Source organism: Lygodium microphyllum, chromosome 5 (genome assembly GCF_053477565.2).
Source record: "Lygodium microphyllum isolate KBCC chromosome 5, Lygodium_microphyllum_v1.1.10, whole genome shotgun sequence".
Taxonomy (NCBI): Eukaryota; Viridiplantae; Streptophyta; class Polypodiopsida; order Schizaeales; family Lygodiaceae; genus Lygodium; species Lygodium microphyllum.
Window position 1 is genome coordinate 107,140,086 of NC_141139.1, and position 26,157 is coordinate 107,166,242.

Consider the following 26,157-nt stretch of genomic DNA (forward strand, 5'->3'; position numbering starts at 1 on the left):
GATGATAAGGTGTGAACTTGTTACAAGTCAAAATGATGATCGTACATCATGATGAGATTGATGACAAAAGAGATGATGTAGGTTGACAGAAAAAGCGACATTTTAACAAAAATATAAGCTTTTTAAAATCACAAGCTTTATTGCATTAAAGCAAGCGCCATTAATGAGTTTTTTAAGTTTAAAAAGGCTACTGTGGGGGCCGAAGGGGGCATCATCATGCTGATAGAGGGCAACAAGGAGGCCGCTGGCGAAGCTCCACAAAAGCTACGTAGGGAGAATAGAAGATGATGATTCAATAATTGGTGATGCTACTGCTAATAAAGAAGCCAAAGTTGATGACGGCAAGTTGGGATGAAAAGACTGAAGAGAAGATAAAGACTGCAACAAAGCTGCAGGAAAAAACGAGGAAGGTGAACGATGAGGATAACAAAGTTCAATTGAAGCTTGAAGTGGGCAGAAGAGAAGGAGACGGCAACGTGACAAAGAAGAAGACTAAGAAAAGCATCGCTATAAAGGAAAACGAGGCTAAAGGTGACAACGCAGTTGCAACTACAACACTTAGAAGTTGCTTGTGTTAAAGTCTTCTTCAGCATCAGATCTTGTGGTCATCCTGGTGCTTGTGCTAAATCAGCAGCGCAAGGAGACTGGAGTTGAAATTTTTGTGATAAAAGAAACGTCAGCACTCGCATTGCTATAAAGCTTTATCTACCTTAAGCTAAGATTTTCGACGCCTTCTTCGTCGTCTATTTTCACAATTAAGAAGCTATGGGTATGAACGAGAAGACGAATACCTTCATCTCAAGCCATAAAGTAAGAGTACTTGATGATGTTAACACATGGAGAGAAAAAGAGAAAGAGTGCTTCATAAGCGTTGAGCTGTAGAAATTGAGAAGAAACAACAACGAGCAAAAGCCAATGTTGTACATGTGAACCAATGCTTTCTGGGGGAGATCAAGTGGCTCTCACATCCTTGTCTTGGCATATAAAGTGTAACAACCAAAATCTGAACATTAAGTCAAGGTAAAATATATCACAATCCCTACCTTGCTTCAAAGCATCCTTTTTCCAACCTAACTCCTTATGATACCTCATATGAGATGACCTTGTAAACCCATATTCACCAAATCTTCATCTAAGCTCTTGAAACTTCTTTTGAAAGTATCCCTTATCTTAATTCTTCACTTCTTTAAAGAAGCATTATATTAAAAGATGATTTGAGCTTTTACAATTGCATTTTGAAATCTATATTTCATGTTGGCATATGAAATTATTCGAATGAAAACCCTAACTATTCCTTCTCTCCATATATTTATCTTGATTTGAGAAATCTTGATCAAGTATTCCCATCTCACTTAGCATCTCTATGACGAGCAACATTCATGAACCCCCCCTCCCCCACTCAAAACCTGTGCAGCATTGTTAATACTTGAGCCATTCTGATATGGACCATGCATGACTTTTTGGGTTTCGAGAAGCACTCAAGTAAATGAGTCTCCATTCTCATTGCTTTCTCTAACATCACACTTGTATGTTTTTATTGACTAGATATAGATATCTTGTTGGGTAATTGTGAGCATGTGCATGGCATTTTCTTCAAATATCTATCTCAACAAAACAAAGGCCCAAAATGCATTTTTACTTTGTGATATATTCTAAAATTATTTCCAAATAGGCGATCTTCTACCCTAACCCACAACAACCTCGTTGGTGGTATAATGTGCCTATAACACCTCAAATGGCTCGAGTATATGATGAACACAATGTCCCTAGCATGGATATAGAGAGTATATAGATAGGGGAGTTGTTGTTGTAGGAGGTGGTGGATGAGGAGGGCTTGTAGCATATGGAGGAAACAAGAGCAGATGGTCTAGAGAGGAGATATGCATACAAAAGTTCTTTGAGAGTAACATAGACTCTTCTTTTTATGGAGATCTCTATATAGACCTTCTATGCCAAGATATACTAAGTGCTTATTATGGAGCCATAGGACCACTCGTATTTATGTCAAGAATAATGGACTATTTGCTTATGTTGGTACTTTATTGTATGTTTTTAAACCTATGTACCTATTTGTAGATATATGTTATTGTGCTTTGCCTATATGCTTGTATTAAATGTACTAACATTGATTCTATATATTGTGTAGGTAACTATAGACAAGGTCCAAAGAGTAGGATAAGCCGACCATTCACAGATGAGGAGTTGTAGGAGATATTCATGCAGATGTCTCTAGATCAGATGGTGTGATTCAGGGAGATATAGATGTCTCATTGTTTTGATTAACAATATGGCATTTTGGGTGTTTTTCCTCAATAGGCTTTGAGACATCAATCTCTAGCAAGTGGAGTTAATGCTCTAGATTTGCCATGGGGGGAGGCTACGCCGAGGACACCTTGCTCAACTAGTGGAGGTGGTGCTCTGGTAGATGCTTTGGGGAGACATGGACTTCCTTTTCTCCACATGTAGATGTGGATATTATGACCCTATGGCAAGTTGCTACTCCTCACTTCTATCCCAGTTTTAAAGAGGGTGGCTCTAGTGGTTTCTATCGAGCCATCGATATAGTGTCCCCCTCTCATTGATCTAGTGAAAACATATAACCTCTAAGATTTGCTACACCTATAGATACTTCCACCTCTTTGATGCTAGGGTTTGCTAAGTCATCTATATAGGTGGCAGTCCTATGGGTGCTACTTTGATAGGTACCACCTGTTGAGATATCGAGCTCCACTCGCGATACGCCAGGGTGACCGTTGTGTATTTATGTCACCGACTTGTCAGTTGCAGACGCGGTTGGTACACCACCCATGAATAATAGCTACATGATAGCTATCCTTATCTACTCTAGTTCGTGGCTCAGTTAGTATGCCACCTTAGTTAGTTGAGTTTGGTTTGAGACCCATATATAGGGTTCTTCTATTTCTTTGTAAGAGAGTTCTTTTGGCATACACAACTAAGAAGAGGAAAACAGTTTTCAGCCTCCACCTCTGTGTGTATTCCCCCATTGTGCAAGCAAGAAAGCTACAAGTGAGACTCCTTCCTTCTCTCCCACAAACTTGACATGGTATCAGAGCCTTGTTCGTGGTAAGGAGCTCAAGAAAGCAAGCCAAGCTCGCGGTGGTCTGGTAAGAGGAGCAGTGTTGCTTTCATTTTCTGTTTTGGGAGCAGATCTCAGTAGGTAGCACAGCCGGAAATTGCAGGAGTGCATTGTCTCAGGTTGAGATGCCCTTCGCGGTGAAGCAAGAGGGCAGTATATGCTGCGGGCGAGGGCTTTAGCCCTCGGCGACCCTGTTTTTTTTTGTTTGAGGCCATTTTGGGGCCTGTTTTGTTAGAATATCAAGCTCTGGGTGTGTTGACCGACATGAGCTGGACACAGCTAGTCTAGCCATAGTAGTTAGATACATTAAATAAGTCGGTGCCTTTGGTGTGAATGGTCTTATGACCGTAGGTTGTATCTTTCACTATTGTGTGTGATAGAAAATAGTGTGTGAGAGAGGAAGCTGGTTGCTTCACTCTGCCTTTCATCAATCTGCCTCTTTGAATTTAAACATGGTATCAGAGCCATGAATAGATGAAGACTGGGTGCCTGGGAGTGTGGCATTGGACTTGCAGGAGCTGAAGTCAGAGAAAAGGTTATTCTTCTTCAAACAGGCTGAAGCCATTGGACAATGGAAGGTATGAAGTGTATAGTGGTATGCTTAATGATCAATGGCAGTGTCAAAGGCTTGTTTGTAGCCTTGAGAGGGATGTATTGAGCACCTTAGAGTGCTTCATTGCCCTGGTTAATAGACACGTGAGCTGTGCTGTCCATCCAACCAGTCTGCGCTGTTGCGCCTGGTTCATATCCATGTCCTACAGCTACTAAATGAGGCATCATGCATCTTCTACATGCTCTAAGCAGTGTATGCTGACCCTGGGTGTGACCTTGAAGGTCTGATATGTCAGTGGAAGCTTGGGTGATGAGAAGCATGGACTGTTATGCAGGTATACAGGTCTGAAACTGAGAGTACACTGCTGAATACAGTGATTTACATCAATGTTTTGATCCTGAAGAGCACTTGAAGCTCCCTAATAGGCTGGGAAGATTGCATTGCAGACAATACAAGTCAAGAAGTTATATGTACTTGATGTGAAGTACTTGAGCTAAATTTTCTCAGTAAAATATTCAGATCTGAGAACTGTTCACTGCTGAAAACTGTCATGTACTGTCAGTAATAAGCATTAGATACTACTAATGCAATACAGGTCATTTCTAGAGCTCTATCACCTATGAGAGCTGTCACATACATGCTGGATGTATGGAGGCTTGAAACATTCAATGAGTATCATTGAAAACTGAAGTCTGGAGCTGAAGTGAATGCAGACATATTGTCTTGGTCAAGTACAAATGGTTCATGAGGTCTTATGCTTTGGTCAGTGAAAACAGGTTGTCTATGTATACCTAGATGCTCATGTATTGACCTCACCATTACGAAGTAAATGTATGACATGATCGGGAGACAATTTGGGGCTGATTGGAACTTGATATGCTGAACTTTGGTTGATTGTAACATGCAATTGAATTTGTTGACACTTGTATGTGCTGGTTATGCACTGTTCTGTGTCTCTATGCTTATGTCTGAAGTGGCATATGTACCAGCAGTCAACTAAGCAGTTTTGGAATATGCATTACGTGTATCCAGGTGGAGTTTGACTTTGGAAAGGCTGCTGTAATTGCAGTTTACAGGTTTGGACTGCATGCTTTTGGAACCTGGCAGTGGATCTGCAGGAGTTAAATCTGAACCGAACATCAGACATATGTATTGGTAATTGTCTTTATGAGTTGGATCAACCGATTGGGACGTTGTTTGGGCTGATATTTGACTGAAATTTACTGGTTTTTTTTCCTGCAATTAATTGCAGAAAACTGTCATAAACAGTTCCGGGCTGAAGTTGAACTGTTAAGAAAATCTTGGTTTGCAGGTAGTCAGGCAAGGTCTGCAACATGGCAAATGCTGATAGAACTGATAATGTAACCCAGATTGTGGGAGAAAAGCTTGATAGCAACAATTATGCAATATGGAAGTTCCGCATGGAGAACTTTCTGATAGGCAAAGGATACTGGGACTTAGTGACAGGTGTTGAGGCTGAACCTGAAGTTCCAGATAGGAATCCTACAGCTGATCAAAGACGAGCACATCGAGCTTGGACGGAAAGAGCTCGCAGAGTTTTACATTGGCTGTCATTATGTATCTTGGATGCTATGGTGATGCAGATCATGAACTGTAAATCCCCAGCCGATGCATGGAACATATTGGTCAGGTACTATGGCACAACTACGAGTGCCAGGAAGATACAACTCAAGCAAAAATTCAACAACATAGAGAGGAAGAACAGATCCATACAGGACTATGTCACGGAGATTAAAACCTTAGCAGATCAGCTCGCATCTGTTGGCTCACAGGTAGAAGATGAGGATATGGTTGCAGTGACCTTAAATGGCTTGGGTCCGGAGTATAAGTCCTTTGACACTTCAGTATCTGTGCAGGCTAAGATGCCTGATTTTAATGAGCTGGTTGCGTTGTTGATTCATGAAGAGGTGAAGCTTGGCTTAGTTACAGGGTCAAGCAGCTCAAAGAATAAGGATGCAGTTTTTTATTCGAATCAGCGTGGTCGTGGTGGCCGTGGTAGAGGCTATGGATCTGGCAGAGGAGGCCAGCAGAATGCATCCTATAGTAATAGCAATCAGCAGTCATCACATGCAAGAGGTGGTGGCAACTTTCGAGGAAGGGGGAGATCTAACTCCCGTGGCAGAGGCTCGTGGCAGCAGCAGCGTCAGTCAGACAATCCAAATAAAGATAAGGATTGTCACTACTGTGGAAAGTATGGGCATATTGCAAAGGATTGCTGGAAGAAGCAGGGAAATCAGAAGGGCAAGCAGCATGGACATTATGCTACGTCCAGTCAGACAGATGACTCTGGTGATAGACTGTTTGCCATGCAATATGTCAAAGATAAGGCTGCTGAAAAATCATCTGATGATGCAGTGTGGTACATTGACTCAGGGGCGTCGAATCACATGACCCCTCATGGTGATTGGTTCACGGATATGGTGGCTGAAAAGCATGGCTATGTATGCACAGGTGATGACACGCAACATAGCATTGAGCATAAAGGCAATGTGCCTCTAGTTGTACATGATGGTATGAAGAAGAATCTTCACGATGTTTTGCATGTTCCTTCGATTACGAAGAACCTATTGTCTGTGGGTCAAATGACAGAGCAGAACTTGCAGGTTCGCTTCAATAAGCATGGCTGCTTTATTGAAGAGTTTGGCAATGGATGCAAGTTGATCGCGAAAGGCCACAGAAATGGAAGAATGTTCACTCTTGATGCTACACTGCCAGAGCTGAATTCCGCTATGTTTGCTCAGGGTTCTGGCACTATCAGGGACTTAGAGATTTGGCACAAGAGAATGGGGCATGTCAATTTGCAGAGGCTGCAGACCATGCAGAAGAAGCAGCTGGTAACAGGGCTACCTAGATTCCAATATTCAGATATTGGTCATGTCTGCGAGGCTTGCCAGTTTGGTAAGCAGTCACGATTGCCGTTTGTCAGGCATGTAAGACAGAGTACACGACCACTGCAGTTAGTGCACTCTGATGTTTGGGGACCAGTTCATAATGCATCTATGGGGGGTTCCAGATACTATGTATCCTTCATTGATGACTACAGTCGATATACCTGGCTTCACATATTGAAAACAAAAGATGAGGTCTTTGCTGTTTTTCAGAAATTTAAGGCACAGGTTGAGAAGGAATTTGAGTGTTACATCTCTTGCTTGAGATCTGATAGCGGTGGGGAGTATGTCTCCAATGAATTTGCTGATTTTTTGGCTGAAAATGGCATTTGTAGGCAGCTAACCTGCAGCTACACTCCGCAGCAAAACGGAGTAGCTGAAAGGAAGAACAGGGTTCTGATGGAAGCTGCTAGGGCCATGATGAATGAGAAGCATATGCCGCTTTATTATTGGGCAAAGGCTGTTGTGACAGCCGCATATATTCTGAACAGGACTCCCACTGCAGGCATTCATGACATGACACCGTTTGAGAGGCTCTATGGCTATAAGCCGGATGTAAGACACCTGAAGGTCTTTGACTGCCTTGCTTATGTGCACATTCCAGATGAGAAAAGGAAAAAGTTGGATCCCAAAGCGCATAAGAGTGTGTTCATTGGATACTTCCAGGAGAAGAAGGCATACAAATGTTATGATCCCTCTACCAGGGAGACTTTGGTAAGCAGGGACGTCATCTTTGATGAGATGGGCTCTTGGTATGTCTCACCAGTTGCAGTGCCATCCGATTTGCCTTCCACTCATGTCTCTACAGTTGATATGCAGCAGAGCACTGCTATGACAGGACCTATCAATCAGACAGTATCCCCATGGACAGGGAGATTGAGGAGCTCACCGTCCACTGACACGGGTATGTCAGTGAGGGGGAGACATGATGTCTTGGACAGCAAAGGAAAAGAGAAAGTTAGTGAGGATGGTATGATGACACCTGGCAGAATGACTTCGGGCTATGAGTCTAGTGATACTTTAGACAGCGAACTTGGTATTCCGACTGTCTATACGCCTGGCACGAGGCAGAACAGGTACATTCCGCCTCATGAGAGAGGTCAATCGAGTAGTGCACCACAGCCTAGACGATCGCAGAGGGTCAGATACCATGTTGACAGGTTGACGTACTCTGGTTATTCTGCAAAGCATTATGCATACATGACAAAAGTGATGGAGATCAAAGAACCAGGTACTTATGCTGAAGCAGCAAAGGATGAAAACTGGTGTATGGCTATGGACGAAGAGATGAAAGCCTTGGCTGAAAATCAGACTTGGGATTTGGTACCACTGCCTGAAGGGAAAAAGCCTGTTGGCTGCAAATGGGTTTATAAAATCAAATGTAAGTCTGATGGCAGTGTAGAAAGGTACAAAGCAAGGCTGGTCGCTAAAGGATATGCTCAGCAGTATGGCTTGGATTATGATGAAACATTCAGTCCGGTTGCAAAAATGGCAACCATACGAACTGTTATTGCCTTGGCTGCTGAAAAAGGCTGGAAATTGCAGCAGATGGATGTTAAGAATGCATTCCTCAATGGTGATTTAACAGAGGATGTATACATGGTTCAGCCGGAAGGGTATGAGCACCCTGATTTTCAGCATTATGTGTGCAGGCTGAAAAAGGCACTGTATGGGCTGAAGAAGGCTCCGAGAGCCTGGTATGCTAGGATCAGCAGTTACTTGCAGAGTCTTGAATTTGTTGTTGGCAGGGCTGATCACAGCCTGTTTACAAAGAAGACTGACAGTGGCTTGGTAGTGCTGGTCATATATGTTGATGACCTGATAATCACTGGAAATGATGACATGGGAATTCAGCATGCTATGAAGATGCTGAAATCTGAATTTGACATGAAAGATTTGGGAGATCTGAAGTATTTCTTGGGTATTGAGGTCGTACTAGCTGAAAATGGCTTATGGCTGATGCAGAAGCACTATGCCATGGAAATGCTTAAGAAGTATGGCATGGCTGAATGCAAACCACTGGATACACCTCTGGACCAGAATGTAAAGCTAGACATGAACACTGGGGCTGAAGTAGAAGATGTGACTATGTACAGGCAGATGGTTGGCAGTTTGATTTACTTAACCATCACTAGGCCTGACTTGAGCTATGCAGTAGGGCTGATAAGCCAGTTTATGCAAAAGCCGAGAAAGCCGCACTTGGATGCAGTTAGACGCATCATGAGGTATGTTAAGTCCACTATAGACTATGGGCTGTTCTATGTCAGAGATAAGCCCTTGATACTGATTGGATACACAGATGCAGATTGGGCAGGATGCTCAACTGACAGACGATCTACCAGTGGCTATGCCTTTGGCTTTGGTAGCGGCATGATCAGTTGGAGCAGCAAGAAGCAGCCTACGGTTGCTTTATCTAGTACTGAGGCAGAGTACAGGGGGGCTGCATTGGCAGCATGTGAGATTGCTTGGCTGCTCAAGCTTATGGCTGACTTGGATATTCAGGTTGATGCTCCAGTGAAACTGTTATGTGATAATCTGAGTAGTGTACTCCTGGCCATGAATCCAGTCTACCATGCCAGGACAAAACACATAGAGGTACACTACCACTTTATTCGTGAGATGGTCCTTGCAGGAAAGGTTGATCTTATGCATATGAGGACTGATGAGCAGGTAGCAGATATCTTTACCAAGTCTCTGGGTAAAGATAAGTTCTGTGTTTTTAGACAGCTACTTGGAGTACATATGCTGTCTTGAGCTTGAGGGGGAGTGTTAGAATATCAAGCTCTGGGTGTGTTGACCGACATGAGCTGGACACAGCTAGTCTAGCCATAGTAGTTAGATACATTAAATAAGTCGGTGCCTTTGGTGTGAATGGTCTTATGACCGTAGGTTGTATCTTTCACTATTGTGTGTGATAGAAAATAGTGTGTGAGAGAGGAAGCTGGTTGCTTCACTCTGCCTTTCATCAATCTGCCTCTTTGAATTTAAACATGTTTTGGAGGCGGAAGTTTTCTGCACGCACTCAGGAAAAGGCCCAGTTTTATGCTGTGCAGCCACTGTTCTACAGGTCGGTGAAAAGTTACTGTAGAAATTGCATTGTATGCTTGTGCGCAGAGACATTGGGAGTTTCAGAATCATCCTTGGTTCCTGTTTATGCAAAATCGTCACTAGGAAGTGACTGTGTGGTCAAATACCACTTTCGCCAGTTTTGCAGATTTGCCCTTGTGAGGGTGAAGCTGTGTTTTTTGCAGTGACATAATTTTTTGCAGTATTCTGTAATGGCGTCTGATTCTCTTTCACAGATTGTCACTGAAAAGCTTAACAAGAACAACTTCCAGGCATGGAAGTTTAGAATGACGAATTTCCTTATGGGAAAAGGATATTGGGAATTTGTTGCAGGAAATGAAGAAGAACCAGTTCTTCCTGATGTTCCCAATCAACAGCAAATGCAGGCATTCAAAGCATGGCATGAGAGAGCCAGGAAAGTTATGTACTGGCTGTCTATCAGTATTTCAGACTCTATGATTGTGCATATTCAGGATGCAAGTATGCCAAAGGAGGCATGGGATACTTTGTCAAAAATGTATAGCACAAATATGCAAGCCAGGAAAATGCAGCTCAAGCAAGAGTTGCATAATGTACAAAGAGAAAGTATGAGCATCAATGACTACCACATGAAGGTGAAGAAGATTGAAGATGCACTTGCTTCCATTGGGTCGCCAGTGGAAGATGATGATTTAGTTTCTGTGACCTTGAATGGTCTAGGAAAGGATTATGCACAGTTCTGAACATCCATTTCTGTCCGTGAAAGATTTCCTGATTTTGAGGAGTTGATTGCTCTTCTAATTTCTGAGGAGCAGAGAAATGGTGGTGCATCTTCTTCAGGAGGAACTTCAAAAGAAGCTGTCTTCTACTCAAATGCTGGAAGAGGTAGAGGCAGAGGTAGAGGAGGCTGATATTGAGGCCGTGGTAGAAATCAGAATATGCAGCAAACTCAAGAAAACCAGTCCTATGGAGGAGGACGTGGTAACTCTAGAGGCAGGGGGAGCCAAAGAGGTCGTGGTGGATGGCAAAGAGGTCAAAATGCAAACAGTAATGTTGAATGCTACTACTGTGGTAAAATGGGTCATATGGCTAAAGACTGCTATAAAAAGCAGAATGACATCATGAATGGAAAACTGCAACAAGGGAATTATGCATCTTCTAGTAGACAGGGTGATGTCAGAAATGAGCATTTGTTCATGGTGCAGCACATGAACAATTCTGTGACAAGTGCAGAAGAAAGCAACGATGTATGGTATGTTGACTTAGGTGCATCAAACCACATGACAGGTCATGCAGAATGGATGGAGGATGCAAGGAAAATGGAAAAACCAGGATTTGTGGAGACTGGCGATGATACTGCACATCCGATTGTGCAGATTGGAAAAATTCCTTTGTCTATGTAGGATGGAAAAAAGAAATACCTGTCCGATGTATTTCATGTCCTGAATATCACCAAGAATCTGGTTTCTGTTGGTCAAATGGTTGAACAGGGCTTGCAGGTCAGATTTAATCCTCATGGATGCTTTGTTGAGGATATGAAAAATAAAGGTCGCTTGATAGCAAAAGGAAAGAAGAAGGGCAGAATGTTTACGTTGGATGTAGACATGTCTGAATTGAGTGCAACAATGTTTGCACATGGGACCGGTGTAGTTGCAGATATTGATATCTGCCATAAATGCATTGGTCATGTTAATGTACAACGACTTAAATCAATGCAGGCCCAAAATATTGTTGTAGGATTGCCTAGATTCAAGGTTGCAGAAATGCATAAGGTATGTGAAGCCTGTCAGTTTGGAAAACAGGCAAGGAAACCATTTCGTAGACATGTTCAAGAGAGCAAGAAGCCATTGGAATTAATCCACTCTGATGTGTGGACTACTAAAGCTGCATCTCTTGGAGGCTGTCATTATTTTGTCAGTTTTATTGATGACTATAGCAGAAAAGTTTGGGTGTATTTTATGAAAAAGAAAAGTGAAGTTTTTGGGCATTTCAAAACTCTTAAAGCTATGGTTGAAAAAGAAACAGGCCTGCAGATAAAATGCCTAAGGTCAGATGGAGGGGGAGAGTACCTCTCAAATGAGTTTGCAAGGTTCCTGCAAGAGCATGGCATAAAGCAGCAATATTCATGCAGTCATACCCCACAACAAAATGGAATTGCAGAAAGGAAAAACATGCATATTGGAGAGGTATCTCGTGCCATGCTCAATGAAAAAGACTTGCCAGATTTTTATTGGGCTGAAGCAGTTGCTACAACAGTCTACATAATGAACAGGACTCCCACTGCAGCAATACATGGAATGACTCCAGAGGAGAGGTATACTGGTAGGAAACCAGATATTTCTCATTTGAAAATTTTTTGTTGCATTGCCTATGTACATGTGCCAGATGAGTTGAGATCCAAGTTGGATCCAAAAGCTGAGAAGTGCATCTTTATTGGTTACTCTCTGCAGCAAAAAGGGTATAGATGCTATAACCCTTCTACTCGTAAGTTTACAGTGAGCAGAGATGTTGTTTTTGATGAGATGAGTAGCTGGTATAAACCAATAAATGTGATTGATGATGTAGATGCACAAAATGGTAATGCTGCACAGAATTCACAGAGCAGTCACAAAATATTAGTGGACCTGGAGCGTCCTCTAGCAGTGGTTCACATTCTTCGCCATGGACAGGCAGATTGAGATCAGGAGAATCTTCTCAAAGTAATGCAGATGGTGGTATGCACGTATCACGAAAAGGAAAAGAGAAGGTTGATCAGCCCATGTTTGATGTGAATGCAGGTCACTCTTATGTGGATGGTGAATCCAGTGGCTCAGAACAAAGCATTGATGATGAGTTGGGTATTCCTTCTATTGTTACACCTGGAGTAAGGAAGACCAGGGATGCTTTGAGAGCACCTGGGAGTGAACCTACTTTGCGCAGGTCTACAAGAGCTAGATATCCTGTGGATAGGCTGAAATATGATGGATTTACAGCCATTCACTATGCATATATGGTCAAAGTGATACAGGAACCAGAACCCACTTCTTTTGAGCAAGCCATGGAAAAAGAAAAATGGGAGAAAGCCATGGATGAAGAAATGGGTGCCTTGGAAGCAAATGCTACATGGGAATTGGTACCTTTGCCTGAAGATAATAATGCTATTGGCTGTAAGTGGGTTTATAAGGTGAAGCACAATGCAGATGGTTCTGTGAACAGATACAAGGCAAGATTAGTAGTCAAGGGGTATGCACAAACATATGGCATTGACTATGAAGAAACATTCAGTCCGGTTGCAAGGATGGCAACCGTAAGAGTAGTCATTGCTATGGCTGCATCAAAGGGATGGTCTTTACATCAGATGGATGTAAAGAATGCCTTCTTGCATGGTGATTTGCAAGAAGAGGTCTATATGGAGCAGCCACCAGGTTATGTGCATGCTGTTCATCCTGAGTTTATTTGCAGGTTGAAGAAAGCCTTGTATGGCTTGAAGCAAGCACCTAGAGCATGGTCTGACAAGATAGGACAATATCTTGTCACTATTGGCTTTCAGATTTCCAAGGCAGATTTCTCACTTTATGTGAGAAAAACAGAGAAAGGTATTAAGCTACTTGTCATTTATGTTGATGATTTGATTATGACAGGTGACAGTGATGAAGATATCCTTCATGTGAAAATGCTATTGAAGCAGAAGTTTGAGATGAAGGATTTGGGAGAGCTGCGTTATTTCTTGGGCATTGAGGTGATTAGATCACCAAGTGGGATACAGCTCTTGCAGAGGCAGTATGGATTGGACATGCTGTCCAAATATGGGATGACAAGCTGTAAGCCTATTTCAGTTCCTTTAGAGCAGAATGTGAAGCTGAGCACAGATGCAGGTGAGCTTTTAGAAGACCCTACTATGTACAGACGCATAGTATGAAGTTTGATTTATATGACTATTACCAGACTAGATTTGAGCTATGCTGTTGGATTGGTAAGTCAGTTTATGCAGGCTCCAAGGAAACCACATTTGGATGCGGCTAGACGCATACTCAGGTATGTGAAGTCCACATTGCAGTATGGACTATTTTATGAGACTGGGGTTCAGATACAGTTGCATGGATACACTGATGCTGATTGGGCTGGTAGTATTTCTGATAGACGATCTACCAGTGGATATGTGTTCTCTTTTGGAAGTGCTACAGTCACTTGGAGCAGCAAGAAACAGCCTACAGTTGCCTTGTCGAGCACAGAGGCTGAGTACAGGGGTGCAGCAATGGCTGCATGTGAGGTAGCTTGGTTGCATAAGCTACTTTATGATATGCATCAGTCTACAGATGGGCTAGTTATCATTTATTGTGACAACATGAGTAGTATACACTTGGCAAATAACCCAGTCTATCATGCTAGAACAAAGCACATTGAGGTGCATTATCACTATGTGCGAGAGAGGGTTTTACTAGGTCTTATTGATCTAGTTTATGTCAGCACAAAGGATCATGTAGCTGACATATTCACGAAGGCATTGGGCGTAGAGAAGCTGCGCAAGTTCAGAGACCTGCTTGGTGTGCAGGAATTGGGATTAAGCTCGAGGGGGAGTGTTGAGATATCAAGCTCCACTCGTGATACGCCAGGGTGACCGTTGTGCATTTATGTCACCGACTTGTCAGTTGCAGACGCGGTTGGTACATCGCCCATGAATAATAGCGACATGATAGCTATCCTTATCTACTCTAGTTCGTGGCTCAGTTAGTATGCCACCTTAGTTAGTTGAGTTTGGTTTGAGACCCATATATAGGGTTCTTCTATTTCTTTGTAAGAGAGTTCTTTTGGCATACACAACTAAGAAGAGGAAAATAGTTTTCAGCCCCCACCTCTGTGTGTATTCCCCCATTGTGCAAGCAAGAAAGCTACAAGTGAGACTCCTTCCTTCTCTCCCACAAACTTGACACCACCCCTATAGGTACACCAGATATAAAGGGATCTTGTAGTTATACCTAGGAGCATGTTTACAAGTGGGAGAGGACACACCTTAGATACATTCCACCACAATGCATATAATTAATGGAGAAGAAAATTGGTGATGTATATATAAACGATGAGGAAAGAGAATTCTTACATGCATACATGAGTTGTGACAACTTGTTTTTAGGAACAACATATTAGATCATTGGAACAAAATCCCAGATGCTAGCAATGACTACATATTAGCATCCTTGCATGAGTTTTCACTACCCACATTGATTGATAGGTTCTCCACTAGATAAATGACAGAGCTGATGCACATTTACATGTCCCACACAAATGCTTGGATGCTCAAAGGGAAACAAAGAATAGCGTACCAAATCTCAAGTGACTAGGCAAGGAGGATTGAAGGACACAGGGAGAAGGTTGCAAACTCTCTAGGGTGATGGTGGTAGCAATGAGAGGCGGTGAGGGTAGGGCTAGAGGTGGGAGTCATTCACCCCTTAGGAGTGGCAACCACATGACCTACTTGGGAGTAGCAACCACATGACCTACTTGGAGGACTTTTTAAGCTCTCTATTAATTATGTTCACTTTCTTATTTTATATGTTTCTTTTAGTAATAAACTAATTCTAATAATAATACTTTGTTTCTTTGATGCAAAACTCAATCATTAAGTCATGTCTCTTCCATGTTTCTAGTTTTTAGTTTTTGTGATGCATTGTGGACTTTGGATTGATATTTGTTTATATTACAAACTCCTTTTGATGATCCATTGCATTGAGGTGAGCTATTAGAGATATGGTGATAAAGCTTGGATTTTTGGAGCACCACTCCCTCTTTTACCTTATACTCGATACATGATCTTTCCATAGATTGTATCCATATTTCTCTAGATACATTTCTCCTTTATATGCGGCTTGCATTTAGCAAATTTTATAGATAGTCTTCCCTATTCTTGTTCCTCCTTAGTATCATTCAATGTAGCTAATACCATGGAATGTAATCTTGTCATTATACTTTTTTGCAAATTCAATAAATGGATTTCTTCTTGGTGATTCATGATGTATATTCCATTTGTAAATGAATTTTTGAACAATATTCAACCCATCTAGCTAGAGGAGTGACAGGGTTGCATGCCATGTCACAAAAAAAAAACTATGTAACCATCCATTAGCTTTTATACCTATCTTGGTATATGTGTTCTTATAAGTATCACTATGACACTCATACCGACACATATGCTAATGCATATACTAAAGTTAATAGAGATGGTTTTCAAGTGACATGGATACAAAAGGATCTGTTTCTTTCAAAACATCCCACTATATCAATCAATCTCACCGTTTATGAAAATAACGATTGCCTTCATGAACCATACGCTTCTTTACAAGTCAACAATACTAGCTTGTTCATCAAGTAATAGTACAAGGATGTTGTATTTTTGTGAGAAATGTGGCCCTCTAGTTCTAATACGATGCTACCTAATGGACATGACAACTGACCTAAATAAATCTAGCTACTACTCACTAGTCATTCCATGAACTACAGCTATGGAAGTTCTATTCATAATATAGATAACGTTCTGAAGAGTTTTAGTCCAAACATATTTTAGCATATTCTTTTCAACCATCAATGCTTGTGCAACTTCTACAATATGTATTCTTTTCCTTTTTACAATTCCATTTTGTTGTGGGATATAACTACAAGTAAACTGTGTTTTTATCCGATGAGAACTCAAGAAGTCACTAAACTCATTAGAGAGGTACTATCTCCCTCCATCCAACCTCAAGCACTTAACTTTCAAGCCTCTTTTTGTTTAAGCAATAGCCTTGAAAGTTTTGAAGTATTCAAATACATCACTCTTTACCTTCATGAAATATACCCTAGCTTTCTCAAACAATCATCAATAAGCATGACAAAGTATTTGCCGCCACCAAGGGATATGTTCTGTGTACGTCCCCAAACATCTATATACACAACATCAAGTATATTTCTACTCACATCTTTGTCATATAAAAAAGGTTGTCATGCATGCTTACCAAACTAGCATCCTTCACATACTTTATAAAATTCTACAACTCTAAAAGCAGGCAATCCTATCTAACCAACACTTTGGATTTCATTAATTTCAGCCTTCCTTTGCACATTTATGTGTCCAATACGTTTGTGCCATATTTTATTATTTATAACCACTCATTTTTCTTTAGCATACATAGTAATATTCATAGAAGGAATTCCAATATCTAAAGTGAATATGCAACCAACTCTACTTTCCTTTGTGATCTACACTTATTAATAAAATCTTCTATAAAATAATCTTTTAGATTACACTACAAGGATATGAGGGTATAGCAACGGCCATTTGAGACAAGAAATAGCGGCGTTGCTATTTGCATCGCTATTAGTGACACAAATAGCGACGGTACTCAAACGAAAAAAATGCGGGCCGAAACCCGAGCACGTTATTTTACATGCATTCATGAAAGAGAGAGCGAAAGGGAGAGCGAGAGAGAGAGAGAGAGCAAACATCTTACATTTGAGAGAAAGAGAAAGAGAGAAAGAAGGCTTCTCACTACCGCCGCCGCTTCCATTTGCGAAGAAGACGAGGAGGTGTATAGAGGGTAAAGAGGAGCCACCGTCACGAAGAGGAGCCACCAAACCCTTCTTCGAGTCTTTATGGTGAGTGCATTGTTCATTCTTGCTTTGATTTTGTGTTTTCTCTCTCTCTCTCTTACTTGTTTTTGGTATAATTCGTGTGTATTGAGAGAGGGAGAGGAAATGAGAGAGAAATAGAGGGAGAGGAAATGAGAGAGGGAGAGGGAGAGGAAATGAGAGAGAAAGAGAGGGAGAGGAAATGAGAGAGGGAGAGGGAGAGGAAATGAGAGAGAAAGAGAGGGAGAGGGAGAGGGAGGGACAGGAAATGAGAGAGGGAGAGGGAGAGGGAGGAAATGGGAGGGAGAGGGAGAGGGGGAGGGATAGGAAATGAGAGAGGGAGAGGGAGAGGGAGGGAGAGAGGGAAACATTAAACATAATAGGGAAAGAGAAAAAGAGAGGGAGAGGGAGAGGGAGGGAGAGAGAAAGAGGGGGGAGAGAGAGGAAATGAGAGAGGGAGAGGGAGGGTGAGGGAAACATTAAACATAATAGGGAAATAGAGAAAGAGAGGGAGAGAGAGAGGGAGGGAGAGAGAAAGAGAGGGGGAGTGAGAGGGAGAGGAAGAGAGAAAAAACAATAAACATAATAGGGAAAGGGAGAAAGAGAGGGAGAGGGAGGGAGAGGAAAGAGAGGGAAACATTCAACATAATAGGAAAAGAGAGAGAGAGACAGGAAGAGAGAAAAAACATTAAACATAATAGGGAAAGAGAGAAAGAGAGGGAGAGGGAGAGGGAGAGGGAGGAAATGAGAGAGGGAGAGGAAGAGAGAAAAGCAAATGAGAGAGGGAGAGGAGAGAGAAAAAGAGAGAAAAAACATTAAACCTGATAGGGAAAGAGAGAAAGAGAGGGTGAGGGTGAGGGAGGGAGAGGAAGAGAGAAAAGGAAATGAGAGAGGGAGATGAGAGAGAAGAAAAATTAAACATAATAGGGAAAGAGAGAAAGAGAGGGAGAAGGTGAGGGAGGGAGATAAAATGATAGAGGGAGAGAACGAGAGAAAAGGAAATGAGAGAGGGAGAGGAGAGAGAAAAAGAGAGAAAAAACATTAAACCTGATAGGGAAAGAGAGAAAGAGAGGGAGAGGGTGAGGGAGGGAGAGGAAACAAGAGAGGGAGAGAAAGAGAGAAAATGAAATGAGAGATAGAGAGGAGAGAGAAAAACAATGAGAGAGAGGAGAGAGAAAAAGAGAGAAAAACATTAAACTTGATAGGGAAAGAGAGAAAGAGAGGGAGAGGGTGAGGGAGGGAGAGAAAATGAGAGAGGGAGAGAAAGAGAGAAAAGAAAATGAGAAAGAGAGAGGAGAGAGAAAAAATGAGAGAGGGAGAGGAGATAGAAAAAGAGAGAAAAAACAGTAAACCTGATAGGGAAAGAGAGAAAGAGAGGGAGAGGGTGAGGGAGGGAGAGGAAATGAGAGAGGAAGAGGAAGAGAGAAAAGGAAATTAATTGTTGTTGTTTGTTGTAGTAGTAGTAGTTTTTTTTTTCTTTTCTTGTTTATTGTTGTTTAGTTTTCTAGTTTTTTCTTTGTAGTAGTAGTAGTTTTTTCTTCTTTTCTTGTTTATTATTGTAGTAGTAGTAGTAGTTGTTGTTGTTGTCGTCGTTTTTTTTCTTCTTTTCTTGTTTATTATAGTGGTAGTGGTAGTGGTGGTTGTGGTCATGGTCGTTGTTTTTTCTTCTTTTCTTATTTATGGTAGTGGTAGTGGTGGTCGTGGTCGTGGTCGTGGTTGTGGCCATAGTCGTAGTCATGGCCGTGGTCATCATCATCGTCGTCGTAGTTATAGTCGTAGTCGTGATCGTGATCGTAATCGTGGTCATGATCGTGGTCGTGGTCATCATCATAGTCGTAGTCATAGTCGTAGTCATGGTAGTGGTAGTGGTAGTCATAATCGTAGTCGTAGTGGTAGTGATAGTCATGGTTGTGGTCATGATTGTTGTTTTTTCTTATTTTCTTGTTTATTATACTAGTAGTGGTAGTGGTAGTGGTAGTGGTAGTGGTAGTCGTGGTCGTGGTCGTGGTCGTGGTCGTGGTCGTGGTCGTGGTCATGGTCATGGTCATGGTCATCATGGTCGTCATCGTAGTCATAGTCGTAGTCGTGATCGTGGTCGTGGTTATAATCATGGTCGTGGTCATGGTCGTGGTCGTAGTTGTAGTCGTGGTCGTGGTCGTGGTCGTGGTCATGGTCGTAGTCATAGTCGTGGTCGTGGTCATAGTCATGGTCATAGTCGTAGTCGTGGTCATGGTCGTGGTCGTGGTCGTGGTTATGGTCATGGTCGTGATCATGGTCATAATCGTTAAAGAAAATGAGAGAGGGGGAGGAAGATAAAAAAGAAGAAGGAACGAGAGAGAGGGAATAAACATACATCATAATAAAGAAAGAGAAAAAAAGAGAGAGATGGAAGGAGAGAAGATAATGAATGGATAAAAAACAAAGAGAGTGGTGGTGAGGTCCGGTGCAACACCACAAGACGGAAAACACTCCAACATATATACATTACTTTGTGGGTGGGTGGGTGGAGACTTTACATACATTAATTTTTGCCTCGTTACAAGAGAAGAAATCCCTTCTCAAACAATTTAATAAAGAAAAAAAGAATGATAATAAAAAAAAATTGTTTGTCGTAACGTAGACAAAATGAAAAATGATGAAGGTCTTGTTGTTCAAGATCGCGAGGCGTATCTTAATCAGCGTGTCCCATGTCCTTGCTCTCAATACAAGTTGGCAATTAGACGAAAACATCAATTGTCTATAGAACACATATGACGCTTCGGCGAGTTTCAATCTGAGAACATTGATGAGGCGATCTTGGATTTTCAGCAAACCGTAAGAAAATTTAATATCAATCATGCATTGTACTCGCAAGCTAATTGAATACCATATACAAGAAGATTGGGTGTGGCTGGAAAATTTTCTATCCAGGGAGGTGATGTCTCATCCCAAGGAGGAGTGTACCCTTTGTGGCTAATTAGAAGAGTTTGTGGGCATGCGATGGATGGAGTGCCTGAGCCAATTCACCACTTGGAAGGTACTACCTAATCTATAACATCAATACCAGAGGAGACAGGCAGCCTTCCAGACCTACCTACAATCTTGGAGCCTGAGATGGAGGCAATGATCGATGCATTGATTCCCATGCATGTCGAGACTTCTGATCCGCTTAGAAAGGAAGCATCCATACCATTATATGATAGGTTCCGAGTATCTCACCTGAAGGCATTGCTTGTACTCCTAAGTGTGCAAGCGAAATACGAGTGGAGCGATGTGAGTGTGACCGAGTTGTTCAGGTACCTTGTACGTACGTTCAGTTGATTTCTTTTCGGCACTATCATTAAAAACATTTGTGCTTTTTCAAGGTGCTTTATGATTTTTTTCAAGTTATTGAAATATCATATATTACCGTCTGCAAATACCATGCCTGAGTCTCGTGATGATGTACGACATGTTTTACGAAAGCTTGGCATGGATTACAATAGCATCCATGCATGTATCAACGATTGCATACTGTTTCGAGGAGAACACGAGACTATGGAGACATGTCAAAAGTGTGGTGCTCACAGGTATCGCTGATGGTTGTGTGTAGCTATCTCGCGCTCCTTGGGTTTTGTTCACTAAAGAAGAGTGCATTGTGAAGCAAATAGTCAAGTCTATCCGCACTCCGATGGGTATGATGCGTTCTCTCAGGTCTGCATTTTCTAAAGATGACCAATTATCAGGTCTAAAATCCCATGACTGGCATAAGATATGTTATGTTTGTACTATGAATGGATTGTAATTGGCGTGTGCATTTTGCTATTTGGAGTGTGGCCATTGTTCATAAGGCTTTCTCATTTGTAGCAGTTTGTACCACGGATTGCGATCGTAGGATGCCTTACTCTAGAAATACGCAGGGCCATTTACAGGTTGTCAAATTTAGTGCAATGGATCTCACATAAGGAGATTAATACGTCCTCTATTGAATTCTGAGATGGGGAGTAATGGAGATGGTCTGTGTCTTTGAGAAATACCTACCTACCAACATGCTCACGATACAAATCCACCTTCTTATGCATGGAGATTGTTGGACCTGTCCATACGCGATGGATGTTCTTCTTGAAGCACTTCATGAAAACCCTGAAAGGCTTTGTGCGACAACGAGCTCGGTCAGAAGGTAGCATGGTTGAAGGTTGGTTGGTGTCTAAGGCGCTAGTGCATATTTCACAATGGCTACCAATGGTGGATCCAAACAACAAAATGCTACGGTCACACTGAAGGACGATGATAGATAGACCGGAGATGTGGTGGTTGGAAATGGGGTAGAAAAAATAATGGATGCTACAACGGAGGGGAATGTGAATTACTTTTGTATGTTGCACCATGCCTATATGGAGTTGTGGCTTGCTACCAGCAAGCCAGGCAAGATCGAGAGGAAGTGCGATCTAAATTTTGATGTAGTACGTGCCATCGACCGATTCGATATCCCAAGGGCATGGAGGAGATGCCGCGGTTAATGTGAACGTGATGGTTGCATGGAGCTTTGACTGCAGCGTCTCGCGAAGGGACAGAGGTTACAATCGAGGAGTGCGAATTCTCGAGGGGATGTAGTCCAAAGGTGATGACGTGTTTAGGATTTGTCATATCTATATTTTATATGCGACAACTAATTTGAGTGTTTCAATGTACAATACAAAATATATAGTGCAGCGTGGTCGCACAGATGGCATTTTCGTGTGGAGCATATTGACAAAAAGTGCTCCATAATGGATTATGGTATCATAGAAAGGTTCGAGCAAGAGAGATGACGACAAGCAACGGATCCAAACAGGGTTATAGATGAGATCGAGTATTTTGGAAACTTGCAAAGTATTGTTATGGTGGATTGCCGTAGCTTCTCCATGATACTATTTGATGTGCAGTGGTTCAAAGTGGTACTTGAAGGAGCTGGAAGCAACAGTTCGACGAGGTCCATCTAGATTACTCGAAATAGATTTTAAAAAAAAAGATGGATTCGCATGACACCTTTGTGTTTCCGGCCCATTGTGAACAAGTGCATGAACTCATTTGTTTGTTAATTGTATTACGGCATGGTACATGTCACAATAGTTTAATCTCTCTTTTACGTGTTTGTGAACATGTAATCTTCTATCCAAAACCCCAACAACCTCGATGGTGGTATGTTATACCTTTAGCTCCCTGAAGTGCGAGAGTATATTGTCAAAGTGATGTGCCGAGCATAGATGAGGACAATATGCAAATAGAGGGGTTGATATTGCAAGGGGTGAAGGCCATCAAAAGATTGGAGCATGTAGAGGAGCCAGCATTGGATAACAATGATGGAAATACAGGAGTCCAAGAATTCTTTGAGAATGAGGTGGACTCATCCTTTTGTGGTGACATGTCTATTGACCTTCCCGTGTATGCGGAGTTGTGTCAAGAGATTGACATGGGACCATAGGATACTTCATACTTGGAGCATCCACTTACTCAATTCGTTGACTAATCGCTTATAAGGGTACATAAGATATTCATTTTAAGTGAGATTATTTTTTTAGAATTTATATTACTGTGCTTTGTATGATTTGAATTGATTATGCTAACATCATTTTTTGTCTGTGTAGGTAACCTTTTTAGATACTTAGATCATCAAGATGAGTCAAGGGATGAGCAAAGAGGAGTTGCAAGATATCTTTATGCGCACGTCTCCTGATCAGATGGCGAGATTCAGAGACATGGCAGACCAAGAGCTGTCTTGGACATCGTCATGTCACTCTATTAGATCTACTTCGGCGCGATCAGATGCTTCAGCTTCGAGCAAATGAGGTCGGCACTCCAGACTTAGGCCAGAGGGAGGGAGTGCTTCAAGGTCAAGGGGATGCTGTAGAGATACGAAGGCAGTGAGCCTGTGGTTGGCATGGGATACAGGTGCTACTCCTTGCTCTCGTGGCGGTTCCAGGGAGCGTGACTTAGATGATTGCTGTGGAGGCACGGACGCGATGTCTCCGTCTCGTCGTTTTGCTCGAGTTGCATCACCTCCAGGATTTGTCACACCTATGGGGATGTCTACTCTAGTCACTCTGGCTTTTGGTCAACCGTCTACAAGTGGCATGCCTATGGGTGCTACACTGATAGAAACTATCCAGGTCGGTACATTAGATGTACAGTGGTCTCTTGGATATGTCCATGAGCATGGTCGCAGGTGGGAGAGGACCCATCTTAGGCATACCCCAAAGGGATATGCCTATCTTGTTGATGATAGGTCAGGAGCCATCATCATGAATGATGAGGGGAGGAGGGTGATAGCTCGCATGAGAGAGTTGTTCCAACAAGTTTTTCGGCACAACGTCTTAGATCATTGGAAAAACATACCGAAGGAGAGCAAGGACTACATAGTAGCATCCTTGCATGAGGAGTTTCCGATTTCAGCCACAACAGATAGATTTTCTACGGGCTGGATAATGGACTGCATGCATGCATTTATGTCACACAGACGATCGGACACATGCAAGGCACTCAAGAGACGGGCTGCAAAGCCCAAGTGGCTAGACCCGAACGACTGGTGTCGACTCAGGGAGGAGGCTCTAGATTCTCCAAGACATTGGAGTCAGCAGCGTGAGGCAACGAGGGCACGACTAGAGGCCGGAGTGGTCCATCATCTTGGGAGTGGCGGCCACAGGACATATCTGGAAAACTTTGTAAGTTTTTCTTTTGTTTTGCTTGCTTATTCTTTTGTAATATCTTTTGTACTGACCATCATGTTTCTAGTAGTTAGTATTTTGTTTTCTTTGCAGCACTTCATTACAAATCGTGATCCGACCGGCCTTGAGACTCGACATGCAGAGAGGGACGGTCTCACTGCATTGATCGACCGATTGTATAGATGCGACGGCCCTGTAAGTCACTCATTTTTCTTGTTCGTCGTTACCATGTTTAATTAGAATGCATTATTGTATGATGGACTGATATGTAGCTGTTTCTTTTTTTGGAGAGTCCATTCGATGCTCCTTTGTGGCAAGACGAGCTTTCGGATGGCGAGGATATATAGCTCACCCTTGGATCCCTAGAGCTCACACACCCTTCTTTTTTGGTCGCCTAAACTGTGTAGACATTTTCTATGTAGTAGGGATATCTTGCCATGATTGTACCAGTCGCTTTCATTATGTGATCATATATTTATTTCATGTATCAGTGTTATGATTTAAGTACACTTTGTTTTTGTTTACAGGAGCATTGTATATAGTGCAGAAACTATTTTGTATGGCCCAAATAAAGCACACAGTGCTATATGTGATAGGGCAGCTTGCTGCCCTGCCACAATTTTTTTTTCCATGTTACCGTTGCTATTAGCATCTCAAAATTACTTGCATGCGTTATTATTAGCATCGCAGAGCGTCGTTATTAGTGTCGTTATTTGTGTGGATACCGACACAAATAGTGACGCTGATAACCACACTAATACAGACTGTTCTATAGTGTTGCCAATAACAACGCTTTTTGCGACAACAGGGGTAAATTTCTTTATTTACATTTTCGTTGCTTTTAACGTCAGTATAAGGCCTATATCTTGTAGTGTTAAATCAACCCTCATAACCCTTGCTATACCAATTGGGCAATAGACACTAAATTCTTTGTGATTGATAGTGCATGCAATACATTTGATGCCAGACACTTTATGTAGCCATCATCCATGGACAAGGAAACCTTTCTAATGTTGAGTGGCATGAATCATCACTCATTTACATATAACCTAGATTTTGTATATTCTGCATCTCTCCAAACCATTCAATATGACTAATCATACGATTAGATGCACCTGAAAAAACATACCATACATAATCATGTGTTCTCTTTTCTATAATAGCATTAATCATATTCTGCATAATAAACACTCATTAATTTTTCTCTTTATTCTGTCGTAAAGACGATGCATACTATATTTTACCACTGTAGATATCATCCTTCTTAACATAACAATGGATTGCAATATGACCATTTTTATCATAATAATGAAAAACAATATTAGAATTTTCAAAACCTTTGTTCTCCCATCCATCTCTTCCTCTAGAGCTCCCCCTGTCTTTAAAGTTTTTATAGCCTCCTAAAACCTGCATTTCACCAAATTGTTGATTTAACCTGTTTTGCTCGTTATCATTAGCATGTTCCATACCACCGTCTCTTGAAGAGGATTTACCATGTTCCCATATGAACTTGAGTAAAATGCTTGGAGCTATTCACCACTTCTTTTAGATGACTAACCCTACATATTGATCTCCTGGTAATCATGAGAGAGACCAACTCATAAAAAACTAGATATAGCTTTTATACATATGCAGAAGTGAAAAATGATTTCTAGGCCTTCTCATTATTAAGGCCACCCAAAGTAGATGAAATCAAATCATCATAATCAAACATTGCATCAATAGCTGCTAAGGCATCTACAATGTTTCTCACTTTTAAAACATACTCGTTTATAGAGATCTTCCTTTTCTTTAAAGTACTCAACTCTTACTTGAGTTAAATCTTCCATGTCTTTGTATTTACTGAAAATATATTTTCAAAGATTGTATAGGCTTCATGTGAAGTTTCTACGTTTTTTATATACCCATACATAATATTGTCAATGACTAGATATAACCAATATATCACCTTTTCCTTTGTATTCCATTCTTTCCACATATTTAATTCATCTATAGTTGTAGGATTACTCAGTTCTAGCTCATTTTCTTCGCTTGAAAAAAACTTGTAAATGCATTTTCCAAAAAGGAAGTTCATCAGATAGAGCTTATATGATGGGTGTAGCTTCTCAACGATGGGGTTTTTACTATTCTCTGCATTATCATAAATTTGATATGAAATAGCAAGTGCACATTAATATACCAAAAGTAACCTTTTTCATTGACTATTCAATAGTATAGTAATCTGCAACCTGTTTATAGATGAAACTTGCATTTTATTTTTTGCAAATACCTTTAGACTTATAGATTTGAAATCTATAACCTATGCATCTAATT

The 26,157-nt window shown here is 41.5% G+C and overlaps 1 pseudogene; it reads left to right on the forward strand.

Annotated features, from left to right (window-relative positions):
• The first annotated feature begins 335 nt into the window (after positions 1-335).
• Positions 336-26,157, forward strand: part of LOC148036259 (pleiotropic drug resistance protein TUR2-like) — a 62,194-nt pseudogene continuing 36,372 nt past the window's right edge.